This window comes from Aotus nancymaae, unplaced genomic scaffold, assembly GCF_030222135.1.
Source record: "Aotus nancymaae isolate 86718 unplaced genomic scaffold, 86718_ANA_hifiasm-v0.15.2.pri h1tg000040l, whole genome shotgun sequence".
Taxonomy (NCBI): domain Eukaryota; kingdom Metazoa; phylum Chordata; class Mammalia; order Primates; family Aotidae; genus Aotus; species Aotus nancymaae.
The window spans coordinates 55,596,465-55,609,815 of NW_026988454.1; the positions used below are offsets into that span (position 1 = coordinate 55,596,465).

The following is a 13,351-nucleotide window of genomic DNA, read 5'->3' on the forward strand; positions in this document are numbered from 1 at the left end:
CACTCCTACTTGTCCTAAGAGTCACTTGTCATGATATTGGGAGTGAAAAATGCTGCCAATGGTGAATTTCTGCCAAAGCAAGTGGTCACAATGCCCTTATAAGTGGTTTTCAGTGGAGAAAGTCATTATGCTTTATTCATTTGAAAAGGAAGAACTGTTCTGTTATTTTGTTGTGCTTGACAAAAGATACACAGGATTCCTGAGCTGCAGCTGTTTAGGAAAAAGGCTGATAAGATGGAAGGACCAGTGTCCACCCTGAGGCTGTGCAATCACAGGCTCAGTGAACTCAGCATGAAGTATGTGGCCAGGTGCTGAGTAGACCTTCCTGAGATAGTCATTGTGGTAGTTGCTGTCCTGGACCTCATGTGCAAAGACAACATCACCCAGGAGGGGACGTAGAATTTCACTGCTGAGTTTATTTGACCCAACTGCCTCAGAACCACGGGCTCACATCTATGGACTATGGGAAGCTGGAGCTTGATTGTGGTCTCTCGTAGATGGCAGAGCAACTGTACCTGGCCTCACCAGCGTGAGTCACCAAAGTGCCCATGCTTAGGAAATCACCAGTTGTGTCTTGTCTATTCAAAGGACCTGAAAGGTTGAGAGATTATCTGCTACTCTGGGCTAGCTGGGGAAAGCTGCTAGATTTGAAGCTCCAGGAAGGCAGGCATTGTGCTTGTGTCACACAGGTGCCCTGTATATTGACAGAATGATTGAACAGCTAGTCTGTTCCCAGGAGATTGTCAGTCAACAGCATGAACTAATCACTCACTCTCAAAAGAGAAGTGTTAAACCAGACAACATTGTGTTGCCTAACTTCAGTAATTTGTAGTCTAAATATAGATTGCTTAGGTGTCCCATCTAGGACCTTATAGGCTGCCAAGGAGCGATGAGATAATATTAACGATTACCTGAGCTCATGTAGGACAAGCAGATTGCACCATTACCCATGGATGGACTCTTAACAGCCCTGATGAGTGCCTCCCTGCTTTGCCTGCGATAAGGCAAGGTGTTATTAGCCGTGGAAGGAATTTTAAATTGGGGAAAAAGATAGGACCTTCCCTGACAACTTAAAAGCCTGACTTTAACAGTAGTATATTTATTTAAAGTACCCATATCAAATAAAATATTTTTAAAAAGAAAAATAAAGAGGCATAAGATAATACTGAGTTGGGAAAATCAAGATAGAAAAGGCAATGAGAAGCCAGGTGCAGTGGCTCACACCTGTAATCCCAGCACTTTGGGAGGCTGAGGTGGGTGGATCACTGAGGTTGGGAGTTTGAGACCAGCCTGACCAACATGGAAAAAATCCTATATCTACTGAAAATACAAAAGTAGCTGGGCATGGTGGCGCATTCCTGTAATCCCAGCTACTCAGGAGGCTGAGACAGGAGAATCACTTGAACTCGGGAGGTGGAGGTTGTGGTGAGCCTAGATCACACCATTGCACTCCAGTCTGGGCAACAAGAGTGAAACTTTGTCACAAAAAAAAAAAGAAGAAGAAGAAGAAGAAAAGAAAAGGCAATGAGAGTGAAGCTGGGTCTGAAAGCTGGGTCCATGCATGTAATTCAGGAGGCCAATGAAGTTAGATGGGGAAAAACGTGATCTCATCATTGTCTCTAACCCTTATCTCAAATCACACATTTCCTAATATTATGAAAGTAGCATTAGCTATTTGTCCTTAGTAGAAATAATGAATATTTTTATAATGTAGTTATAGATATTCTGAAGTATCATTTATGCCTAATAGTACTTCAAAATTACAGTGGTTATTAGACTTGTTGGAAATTATTTAAGTATTGAAAGACACTCAACAATTCTGTCAAATATTTTGATAACTGTATAACAATATACTGTTTTTGACTCCTGTGCATTTTGTGTTAGCTTGAAGCATTTGTAAACATCATTCTGAGGAAGATGTCTTTAGACTGCCATAGCACAAAAGGTAAAGAGCCCCTGCCTTTGACAATGGCCAGGCCTCCTGCCAGAGAAGGGATGGCCTGCCTAAAGGCTCAGAGGCAGGACAGGCCACTGGGTACTGCAGCATTTAATAGGATAATGTGGAAAAGCTGGTGTGAGCATGAGTGCCAGGCTAACATGACTCGATGGTAAATTCGCAAGTAGTAGGAGGTGGTGGAAGATGCATCTGCTGAGGAAGGACCGGCTGTATAGGTTGTATTTGGAAAGGATGCCTTGTGCAGCCATGAGAGCTGGATGGGAAGGGAAGAAACTGGAGGCCAGGAGACCAGTGTATGCTAGGCATGGTGCTGACCAGATAGAGTGTAACAAGAATAAGGGGAAGCAGTGTGTTCCCAGCACCACTGTGGGACTCCTATGGGGCAGGGCTGAGCCAAGGTTTGCAGTAGAGGTGAGGAAGGCTGTGTCAGTTTACAGACCTGAGGGACTGGGAGAATGATGATCACAGCTCAGGTTTACTGCGTGCCAGAGGCTGTTATAAGCCCTTCCATGTCATGTATATATGTTATTTCATTGATACCATATAATCCTCCTAGCAACCCTATGAGGTCAGTACAATCGTCTCTGTTTTACACATAATAAAATAAAGCCTAGAAAAGAAAGGTTAGGAAAACTGCCTAGGGTCTCACAGCTAGCAGGCAAGAAGGGAGGATATTACTGGGAAAAAAAGGAAAGTGGAATTGGTTTGGGGGAATCTGCTATGAGTTCAACTGTAGATATTTTTCCATTGTTCTCTTGTCTTCAAGTGTTTCAAAGGGCTAAACATTCAAATATTTATAAGCATAATTTCTGGTATATTTCATTGTCCAGTTTTTAAATTTTTTATTAGTGAGTGCTGAGATAATTTGTAAATTGGTTTCATCTTCCTGGGAAAAACAGAGGAAGCCTATAGGTGAAATTCAGTACATTGATGGGTGACCAAAACAGAGGAAGAGGCTGCAGTTTACACAAGAGAAACATAATATGTGTTCAATTATTCCTGTTTAATGATGTGGTTTTTCTTTTGTTTTGGTATTGTTTTTCAGGACCAGTCCTGCCGCTGTTTTAGAAGACATGTGGTGTATATAAAGTTTGTGATCATTGGCGGAAATTTTGGTAAGCGTTGCTACATTGACTTCAGATGCCTCTTGTTGTAAAATGGTGCTCGGGAAGGGAAGCTATTGCCTGGTTCTGTGCGTCTTTTACTTCTGCACTGAACTCAGGCAGAATGGAATTTTGTAATTAAATGTGACATTGAATTGATGTTTCCTGACAGTATGACACTTTATCTTGTTATTGCTGACCGTATTAAGCAATATGGAGTTTTCTAAAACGTAGTAAGTCTAGATTTAGGAAAGTTTCTGGATGCGGGTTAAAGAACACCCTTGACAGTTTATGTGCTAAGTCAGCCATGTAACATAAGAGTTAATAAACTTGCAGACCAAAAGAATAAAGTCTCCAAAGCAGAGAGATCCTTGTGACCCATATATTAAAAGAAAGAGAAGCAGGCAGCCTAGGAAATGGGAAATTAAAGGAAGCTATGAGTCCAGCTTGCCTGAGAGCCAGCCCACAGACCAGCATAACAGTAGTCTTGAGAGACCAAGACCATTCAATTCAGCAATCACCCAGACCTTGCTGGCAGGTAAAGAGGACAGTCTCTGGGATCAGGAGACCTGGGTTAAAATGTAAGTTCTGTGGGCCGGGCGCGGTGGCTCATACCTGTAATCTCAGCACTTTGGGAGGCCGAGGCGGGTGGATCACGAGGTCAGGAGATCGAGACCATCCTGGTCAACATGGTGAAACCCCATGTCTACTAAAAATACAAAAAATTAGCTGGGCACAGTGGTGCGTGCCTGTAGTCCCAGCTACTCAGGAGGCTGAGGCAGGAGAATTGCCTGAACCCAGGAGGCTGAGGTTGCAGTGAGCCGAGATCGCGCCATTGCACTCCAGCCTGGGTAACAAGAGCGAAACTCCGTCTAAAAAAAAAAAAAAAAAAAAAGTAAGTTCTGTACCTTCTGGCTGTTAGATAACCCCTCTGAGCCTGTTTCTTCTTCTGTAAAATGAGGCTTATCATGTTACCTACCTCATAGGGTTGTTGTGAGAATAAAATGAAGTAGGCAGTGCTGGAGCATAGTAAGTGCTCAACAAAGCCAGTCATTCTTGGGAACAGAGCAGCCTTGTTTGAAAACTGGGCATTTCCCACTGAAGTCAAGCTACTAAGAGGCGTATTTGTCTTCCAGCAGGAGGGCTACTGGAGATGGGCCGGCTACATGCATTTGATGTTACTAGGGCATCCCAGCTACTCACCACAGCCCCCCCTCCAACATTCACTTCATAAGAACCTGTGGGAACCCCTGCAATATTTATCATCTTTTCCAGCCCTGGTGACCCATTCTTAGAAAAGCTTGGCTAATTCCCTTCCTGCCACCTTCACAACTAGAGGTCACCTTGTTTGAGCTCTGTTCATTTTTGGAGTTAATGTCATTTTGGATCACATTTGTGAGAAAAGAAGGGTGGGGGTAGATGATACCTTTGGTTGGATCTCAATTGCCATGTTTACGCTTTCATTTCCAAACCTTTCTTTTGATTTTATGCTTTTGTCAATGCTTATTATGTAGCCTTCACAGGGATCCAATTACTGGGCTGAAATTTTTGAGCTTTGACTAAAAGAATTTGGCTTTTGGGTGGGGCCTTTACCCGTGGTAGGGGAGACGAAGCCGTGGCATCACAGATGGACCAGTATTTAAGATCAGATGTCTATAGATGACCTTGCTCCCATTTCCTGGAATCAAAGAGAGGGGCATGGCTTCAAGGGTTATCTGGCCCAATCCCCTGCTAGCCAAAAAAATGTCTTCTACCAAATCCCTGACAAGGGAATTCAAATTCTTCCAGAGATGAGGAGCTTGCTGTTGTGTAAGATACCTTGATTCAATTAAAAGGACAATTAGGGCCTACAGGGAAACCCTTGGGGAGTGGGGGGATACAATTGTTCTGTATCTTAATTGTGGTGGTATTTATGCAGTTGTATGCTTCGGTGAAAACTCACAAAACTGTACACTAGAAAGGATGAGTTCTCTTGAATGTTAATTAAACCTGAATTTTTCAAATGCAAAAAAACAAGCATTTAAAAATTGAACAATTAGCCCACCTTGTTTAAAAGAAAGTGAGGAATGCAAAGGAGAGAGGGAGGAGGGAGAAAGAAAAGCAATCCAGTTCTTACATTGAACTATTAATACAGTATATGTGCTCCATAGGACAAGGACTTAGTCTTCTTCCATCCTAGAGTCTTCGTGCCTGGGTAGTGCCTGGTACATAGAAGGCATAAATGTGGTATTTATTGAATTACCTACTGCTTTTAGTCACCTACGAAGTAAGTCCACTCACTTTCTAACACTCCAGCCCACCAAATATTTGAAGACACTGTCCTTCCTCATTCATCTTCTCTTCTCTGGGTGAACTTACCATTTCCCATGCCTGGCCTCTTTGTCCTCTGATGCTGTTTTCACACCTCTCCCCATCTGGCAGAGCTCCATGAGGAGGCCTCTGCTTCCCCACACCTCTCCTGTGCACCTCGGCTAGCACTAGCCACTCTGCCCCAAAGGTCTGGCCCAGGAGGAGCACAGAGGGTGCATTGCTTCTGTGGATGCTGTTAACAGACACCCAATCCTCCTACTTCACAATCAGTATGGAGTGTCTGTTAATGGACCATAAAAGATTTCTTTAGTGCAGTCTTCTAAGAAAGGAGTTCCTAAAAGTAGGGAGAGTGGCAGCGCAAGAAAGAGCCCAGGCACAGCACATCCTCTTACAGACCTTGTCTGAAATGAAGGCAGGTCCTGGCACCCTCAGTCTGAGACAGCATGGTGCTGTTGATAAATCTTCAGAGGCAGTACTATGTCACAGATTCCGATTCTTCATTACAAGTCATAGGAAGTTTGAAATTCTTAAAACAGGCCAGGCACGGTGGCTTACGCCTGTAACCCAGCACTTTGGAAGGCGGAGGCGGGCGGATCACCTGAGGTCAGGAGTTTGAGACCAGCCTGACCAACGTGGAGAAACCCCATCTCTACTAAAAATACAAAATTAGCTGGGCGTGGTGGCGCATGAGATTGCAGATCTCAGCTACTCCGGAGGCTGAGGCAGAAGAACTGCTTGAACCCGGGAGGCGGAGGTTGCAGGTTGCTGTGGGCCAAGATCACACCATTGCACTCCAGCCTGGGCAACAAGGGCAAAACTCCAACTCAAAAAAACAAACAAACAAACAAAAAAACTAACTAAAACTGGTGAGTGCCTTGAAAAGCCTAGGTTTCTTTTGTCTGGCCATGCCAAGGAGAGATATATAAACACATAAATACATATAGAGAGAGCAGTGGTTCCCAATTGGGGTCAGTTTTGCCCTCTCAGAGGACGTTTGGTAATATCTGAAGCCATTTTTGGTTGTCACAACTAGGGGAGGGAGGAGGGTGTGTGCTAGTGGCATCTAGTGGGTGGAAGCCAGGGATGCTGATAAATGTCTTAAAATACATATCATAAATCAGCAACGCACACTCGGGCACACATGCAGGACAAGCGGGCCCGAAATCTCAGCAATGCCAAGCTGACAAAACTGAGATTATAAGTAGTTTTTAAAGTGTAACTGTTTAAAGTACTTATTGTCTTGAAGGTTTAAAAATTGAAATATCTTAACATTTGATTATATGTAAATATACCACTAAAAAAACACAAAGACATTCGTTCAGAAAATATCTGAGTGGAAGGGCTACTAGGAGGTTATCTCTTCTATTACCCCTGACTCCAAGCAAAAAATGACCTAAATCAATTCAGACAGACAGATGGGCCTCTGACGACTTATACGGAATGACAGTCAACTAAAGATAAAAACAAGACTCACACAACATGATCCCAGCATTTACACAAAAGAGATTGTCTTGTATTTTGAATTTCAACTCCAGCTTCTTCAGATGTGTTAGTCATTAGATGACCTCTAAGATTAAACGGTATTTCAATCTGGGCTATTCCTTCCTTTTGAATCAAGGCGGTTCTGGTGTGATGAAAATGTGCTTAGGGAGGAGAGAGATCTCATTACAGATGATTGAGATTGAGTATTTTGGTACACAGGGCTGTTTATTTGCATCAGTTTGCTAGTGACACCACAATCTGGTTTAAATGTGAGTCGCTGAGAGCTTTTTTAGCCCAATATGGCTACATTTGCTGAAGCAGGGAGATTAAAGCAACACATGTCAATTTATGATATAGGACAACCCACTGCAAAAGACTTTACCTAATTATAGGGCCTATTTTGGGAGGGTAATGGTGCTTTTTGTGAAGTATATTTTGGGATGCACTCACTCGGCTTCTAGGCCAGTAATATATTCCCAGCAAGGGTGTGGTGTGTGCTTGTGGACATAAATATTTTCTTACCAAAAGCTGTGGTATGATATTCTTTCAACTTTACTACCCATCATTTTTCTTTTTCTGATAGTCTTTCCTTTTGCAAGAGTGCTATGAAAATGTATTCTGGAAAGCCAGAAAAGGTGAAGATAAAAGATTTCATTTCAGATGGCCAAGTCCAGAGATACAGAGACTTTATCAGTCTACTGTTTTTAAGATGAATGGGATTTGGAGGCATTCAGGAACACTGACTAATAAGCAGAGTTGAGGGAAGTGATAGAAACACCATGTTGGAACTAGATCTTTTTATGGAAGTATCTGTGGGAAAACTATCTATTTGCAACCCTGTGTTTCCCAGCCAGCAATGCCCCTGCTCCACTCCAACCCCCAGGTGATCCTCAGGGGCCACTCCAACCCCCCCAGGTGATTCTCAGGGGCCATTTCCATGCCTTTGCTGATGGCTTATGACCCAGGGTAGGTATCTATCTGTTTTTACTTTTGTTCTTTAAGACTGCTGGCTGGGTGCGGCGGCTCACACCTGTAATCCCCGCACTTTGGGAGGCCGAGGCAGGTGGATCATGAGGTCAGGAGATGAAGACCATTCTGGCCAACATGGTGAAACCCTTTCTCTACTAAAATACAACAAATTAGCCAGATGTGGTGGTATGCGCCTGTAGTCCCAGCTACTTGGGAGGCTGAGTCAGGGGAATCGCTTGTGGAGGTTGCAGTGAGCCGAGATCACACCACTGCACTCCAGCTTGGTGACAGAGCAAGATTTCATCTTAAAAGAAAAAAAAGGACTCTGTTTTTCACCTGCTCTTCCTCCTCAATCCCAGCCTTTTGGTGCCTCCTTCACTTCTCTGTTAATATCTGAGACTTCTGGCCTTCGAGGAGAGGTCAGAACTTTCTGTCGGTCAGCAAAATAAAATTAGCTTCTTATTTACACAATGTGTGTACAAGGGAGGAGGACCCAAGATAAAGAGTGAAAACAGACAATTTTGTAACCCAAAACCCAACCAGACTTAGGGGCTGGAGAAATGCTTTTACCTAAATTCTGAGTCATGAAGGCCATGACATGAGAGCAAGAATATCCCATGGGGAGAGTTAAAGGCAGAGGCTCCCACCAGAGAGCCCTCTGGAGAGGTGTCTGTGAGTCTCCCCAAGCAGCGTCTGGGCCCCTGCCTCAGAATCGGCCTAAGAGCTCATTAAATGTACAGATCCTGGCCCACCCCAGACTGGTAGAATGACACGGAATCCCTGTGGTGGGTATGTGGCTTAACAGCCTCTCCAGGTGGTGCTTATGCACCTTAAATTGTGAGAATCCCTGTTCCAGTCACCATTCTCAGCTTTTTTTTCAGGGCTTACAGTTCCATCTGACATCGCATGCAGCAGTCTGGTGCAACCTCTAAGACTGATTCCCTTCCGTAAGCATCACTCACAGATTTAAAGTACAGATCCCTAAAGCACATCATTTTGAAAATCAGCCCTGTGCCTAGGAGGGTAGGGTGTCTCTTCTGTGTTACTGTGTAATCTTGATTCCTAAAGTAATTTCCACAATCATTGTATCACTTGCTCACTAAGAGGAGTATCATTTTCATTCCAGGTTAGTTTTGGCAACATTCTAAACCAGATTCCTTGAAGCTGCTTTGCGGGAGGCCATCCTGCTCCTCTGCTACAATCGCCCAAGTATTTGCCATCTGCTTTCACTCTAAAATTCACACTGTGCTGTAGTTTTTATCTATAGCAACACTTAAAAACCAAAATTTCCCACTTATTAAGGGGAAACATTTTCAGAACAAGTAGCTGTCACATATTCTAGTGCATGACTAGAGAGATAAGACTGTATTAGCTCCCACCTGGGATCCAGGTGGTTGGTCCCACCCCACAGCCCTGCCTCTGATGGCAAGCTGCATGTGCAGATGCATATTAGGTTATCATTTGTATAGCTCGTTTAGATTTGTAAAGAGCTAGCTGGGCACAGTGGCACATGCCTGTAATCCCAGCACTTTGGGAAGCTGAGGTGGGCAGATCACTTGAGGTCAGGAGTTGGAGACCAGCCTGGCCAATATGATGAAACCCCATCTCTACTAAAAATACAAAAATTAGCCGGGTATGGTAGCACATGCCTATAATCCCAACTACTCAGGAGGCTGAGGCAGGAGAATCACTTGAACCTGGGAGGTGAAGGTTGCAGTGAGCTGAGATCACGCCACTGCACTCCAGCCTGGGTGACAGAGCCAGACTCCATCTCAAAAAAAAAAAAGGAGCTGCAGTACATTTGATCTTCCCAAACCACTTCCTAGGCAGGGCAATCAATGTTATCACCAATTGGAGGCTCAGAGAATTTAGCTGATGTCTAAGGCAGGAGGCATTTGGGAATGTGTGGGGGGGATGGGGAGAGGTTTGTTGTCCTCACAAAGACTGGGAGGTACCATTGGCACATGATGCAAGCGAAAGTGGGGCAGGGATGGTAAATGTCCTGCAGTGCCTGGAACAGTCCTGCCCAGTGAAGAGCTGTCCCTAGCACAGTGTTCACAGCACCCCTATTGAGAAACACTGCTCTGAGGTTGTACTAGAATGCAGTCGAGCCAGATGCACACCTGCACTATCTGAATCCAGATCCTTTATAGCCCTCTCTGTGTTAAAGGCATCACAGAATTAGTTTCCACTTCTTGGGAGCGCTCACTCCCTGAAAGTTGAATTCAGAGTGGCTATTCTGCAGGTCATGCGATTGCTGCCCCAGGCACCAGAACTCAGGCATAGCACACTTCATGTGGAAATAGACTCTCTAAAACCCCAGTGGCCTGGCTGGCCAGCATGTTGTATTGTACCTGTCCTGTCTCCATCAGTGTCCAGTGCAGGTGTGAGAGAGAGTACTGTCTTTGGAAAAGATGAGAGCCCAGTAGGATGCTCTAACCACAGCTTCACATCCACCTGGCTTAAAAACCATCCTGATAGCAAATTAGGTATTGATTTCAGAAGTTTTTGATTTGTTATCTTAGACTTCATACCTACCTGGTGAACCCTTACAGGAGCTGTTGGAGGTTTGTTTAAACTTTAGTTTTGATGTCAGCCAGCAAGGGAGCTGAGACAATGGCTGTATCAGTTTGATGAGCACACAATGAAATTTATTAAATTGGTAAAAATAAAACCATATGGAATGAAAAGACACCCAGGGAAACTGACCTGAATGTAGATGTTGAAGGGATTCTGAAAGAGGGAGAGAAGGAGTAGTGATATTATCTCACCTTTTTTTCCTTTCCTGTTTTGTATTTCTCTCCCTCTCCCTCTTCCTCTCCCTCTCTCCCACTTTCTTTCCCAACTTTTTATTTTGGAAAATTTTAAACTTGCTGCCTGGGAGAATTGTAAAACAAACACTTTATGTCCTTTACCTAAATTCACCATTTGTTCTACATTTGCAACATTTGCTTTATTCCCTCTTCTCATTATATATATAAATTATACATATTATGTCAAATTTTGCTGAACCATTTAAAATTGGCAAACATCTTGACACTTCACCTCTAAATATTACACCACCTGTCTCCTAGGAATAAGGACATTCTTTTATATAACCATACTGTAATACTATTTCCACATCTTAAAAATTTAATAATAATTTTATATTATGTAATATTCAATTTATATTCAAATTTCAACAATATAGTCCAAACAATATTTTATGACTTACCTCTCCCCACCCCCACCCCAAAATCTAGTAACTGATCAAATACGCTTGATGAATTTGGTTGATAACTTTTCTTTCATTCATCATATAACTTTTGAAAAATGACTTTTTGAAGAGTTTATTGTGCTATAGAGTGTCTTATACTCTGGGCTCGTCTGCTTCTTCACAGCATTGTTCAACTTGCTCTTCTCTTCCTAATATTTGTTAGATCTAGAGACTTGTTACTAAGTGGAGGTTAAACATCTTTTGGCAAGAATACTTTGTAAGTGATGTAACGCACCTGATACTGCATCACATCAGAGGGCAGAAGATGTCACCTTATTCCACCATCCTCAGTGCTAGGTTTCATCTCTTAGGTAAGATGGTTATAGACCTAACCACTGTCAAGGTGCACCTTGAGTTAATAAATCGTCAGTAGGCTGTTACATGGGTCATTAGTGAACATCCTGCTTCAGCTTTCCTTTCATCCAATGGCTTGAGTAACCATCGATAATCCTCACCTGATTCAGTTATTACTTTGGGATATCGTCTGATATTTTTTACTCTTTCCTTTCTCTTCCTGAATTATTTGTAGTGTATGACCCAGGCCTTCAGATTTTTACAGTGATAATTTTCTAGCCATTTCCTTGGTGGTCACCTGGATTTTGCTGTGATAATATAGATTAGGCTAAACATTTTTTTTTCTTGACTTTGGGATAAGAAGGAATTACTTTAGCAAAGCATTTACTACACACTCCTCACCACACAGGCTCCTCACATGTAGAACATTTTTCGCTTTCTTCTCTCGTAACAGCTTAGACCAGTGAAGTGACTTGCCCAAGGTCACCCAGCCTCTATGAGAGCTAAGATCAAGCCATATCTATCAGGTTTAAAGCCAAGATCTTTCAACAATTCCGTATTCCCTCTCATCCCCTCTGGCCATGCCTCCCCCACTACAGTTCTTGCCTCAGGCCACAAGTGCCTACCGGACTAGGTAGGTCCCTAAACAAGGAGAGTCAGCCAGGAGACTGCAGCTGGAGAAGCACACGCTACCCACATCTAAAGGGCAGGTGCTGCTGGACGTCAGATGAGTGGGCCGTGCTCGGCCAGAAACAAGGATCTTTATGCTAACCATCCTGACTTTTCAATGGCAGTGACTAATTCAGACACGTGGAACTCATCAGCCCAGTTGCCAGTTTTCAGCACCAGCACTATTGCTATCTGAGGCAGCCTTGGGTAGGCCACGGCTTTGTTTATAAATGGAATTTCATTGCCTGTCATTTGTATGTTTGTTTTTAACATCCTCTTTTACACAGAAATTAATATGCTTGGGAAGTGATACTGTTTTGATGTGGGGGATGCTTCATTTTTTGAAGGGGGGAAGTTGTATTTCATGGAAGTGTTATTTAACTGGATTACTTAATAGGCCACAGTGTTATTATACAATCTTGGATTTTTTAATTGGTAGGTTAACAGTACAGTAGTAGGTATTTCATATATAAGTTTAAAAGAAAGTAAATACCTCTCCCTCTGCATATCATGATCTGTAGGATTTTTCTTTTTTGAGTTTTTCCTAGTCCTTAAGAAGGGTGTGACATCTGTTGTTCCCATTTTGCACTCTTTGTTCTTTGTGTGTCTTTTACTGTGTTAACACGTCACAGGAACTCTGTCAGCTCGGTCCCCGAGAGGGCCTGAAGCAGATCTAACATAAATAGCAGTGCTTCTCCAGATGGGTCCTGGCAGAAGCTACAGATCTCTGTTGGTCATCCTACTTGTTTTTAGCAGAATTATTCTTGAGTTTGGAGTGACTGGAAATGGCGCACGTAAAGAGCTCCTCTAGACTTACTTCATCATGCAAGAATTTGGTCCTCCCTCTCATTTCACACATTAACCACCTGAGGCACACAGAGATTGGGAAGGACCCAGATAGACCTTGCTATGGTTTGTTCCCACCAAATCTCATGCCGAAATTTGATCTCCAGTGTGGCAGTGTTGGGAGGTATTTGGATCATGGGCAGCTGGGTGCCATTCTTATGATAGAGAGTTCTCACGCTTCCAAGACTGGATTAGATCTCGAAGGAATGGTTAGGGTTCTTCTAAAGTGAGGACACCCCTCCTAGTTTGGCCTCTTCACACATATCTGCCATGTTTTGACCCCGCATGTGGCCCTTCTCAGAAGCTGAGCAGATGCCAGCATTATAGCTACTTGAACTTGCCAGCCTGCAGCATCTTGAGCTAAATAAACCTCTCATCTTTATGAATTGCCCAGTCACGGGTATATAAGAACACAAAACAAACTAGGACAGACCTGATTAGCTTGGGTCTCTTGTGATTGTGCCT

General features: G+C 43.3%; 1 protein-coding gene across 4 annotated transcripts in view; it reads left to right on the forward strand.

Annotated features, from left to right (window-relative positions):
• FYN (FYN proto-oncogene, Src family tyrosine kinase) overlaps nucleotides 1–13,351 on the forward strand; it is a 218,936-nt gene that overhangs the window by 91,962 nt on the left and 113,623 nt on the right. For all 4 annotated transcript variants that reach the window (XM_021670485.2, XM_021670483.2, XM_021670484.2 and 1 more), the window contains one exon: nucleotides 3,003–3,072. The gene's annotated coding sequence lies outside the window, so the exon portion shown is untranslated. The remainder of the gene's footprint in view (nucleotides 1–3,002; nucleotides 3,073–13,351) is intronic.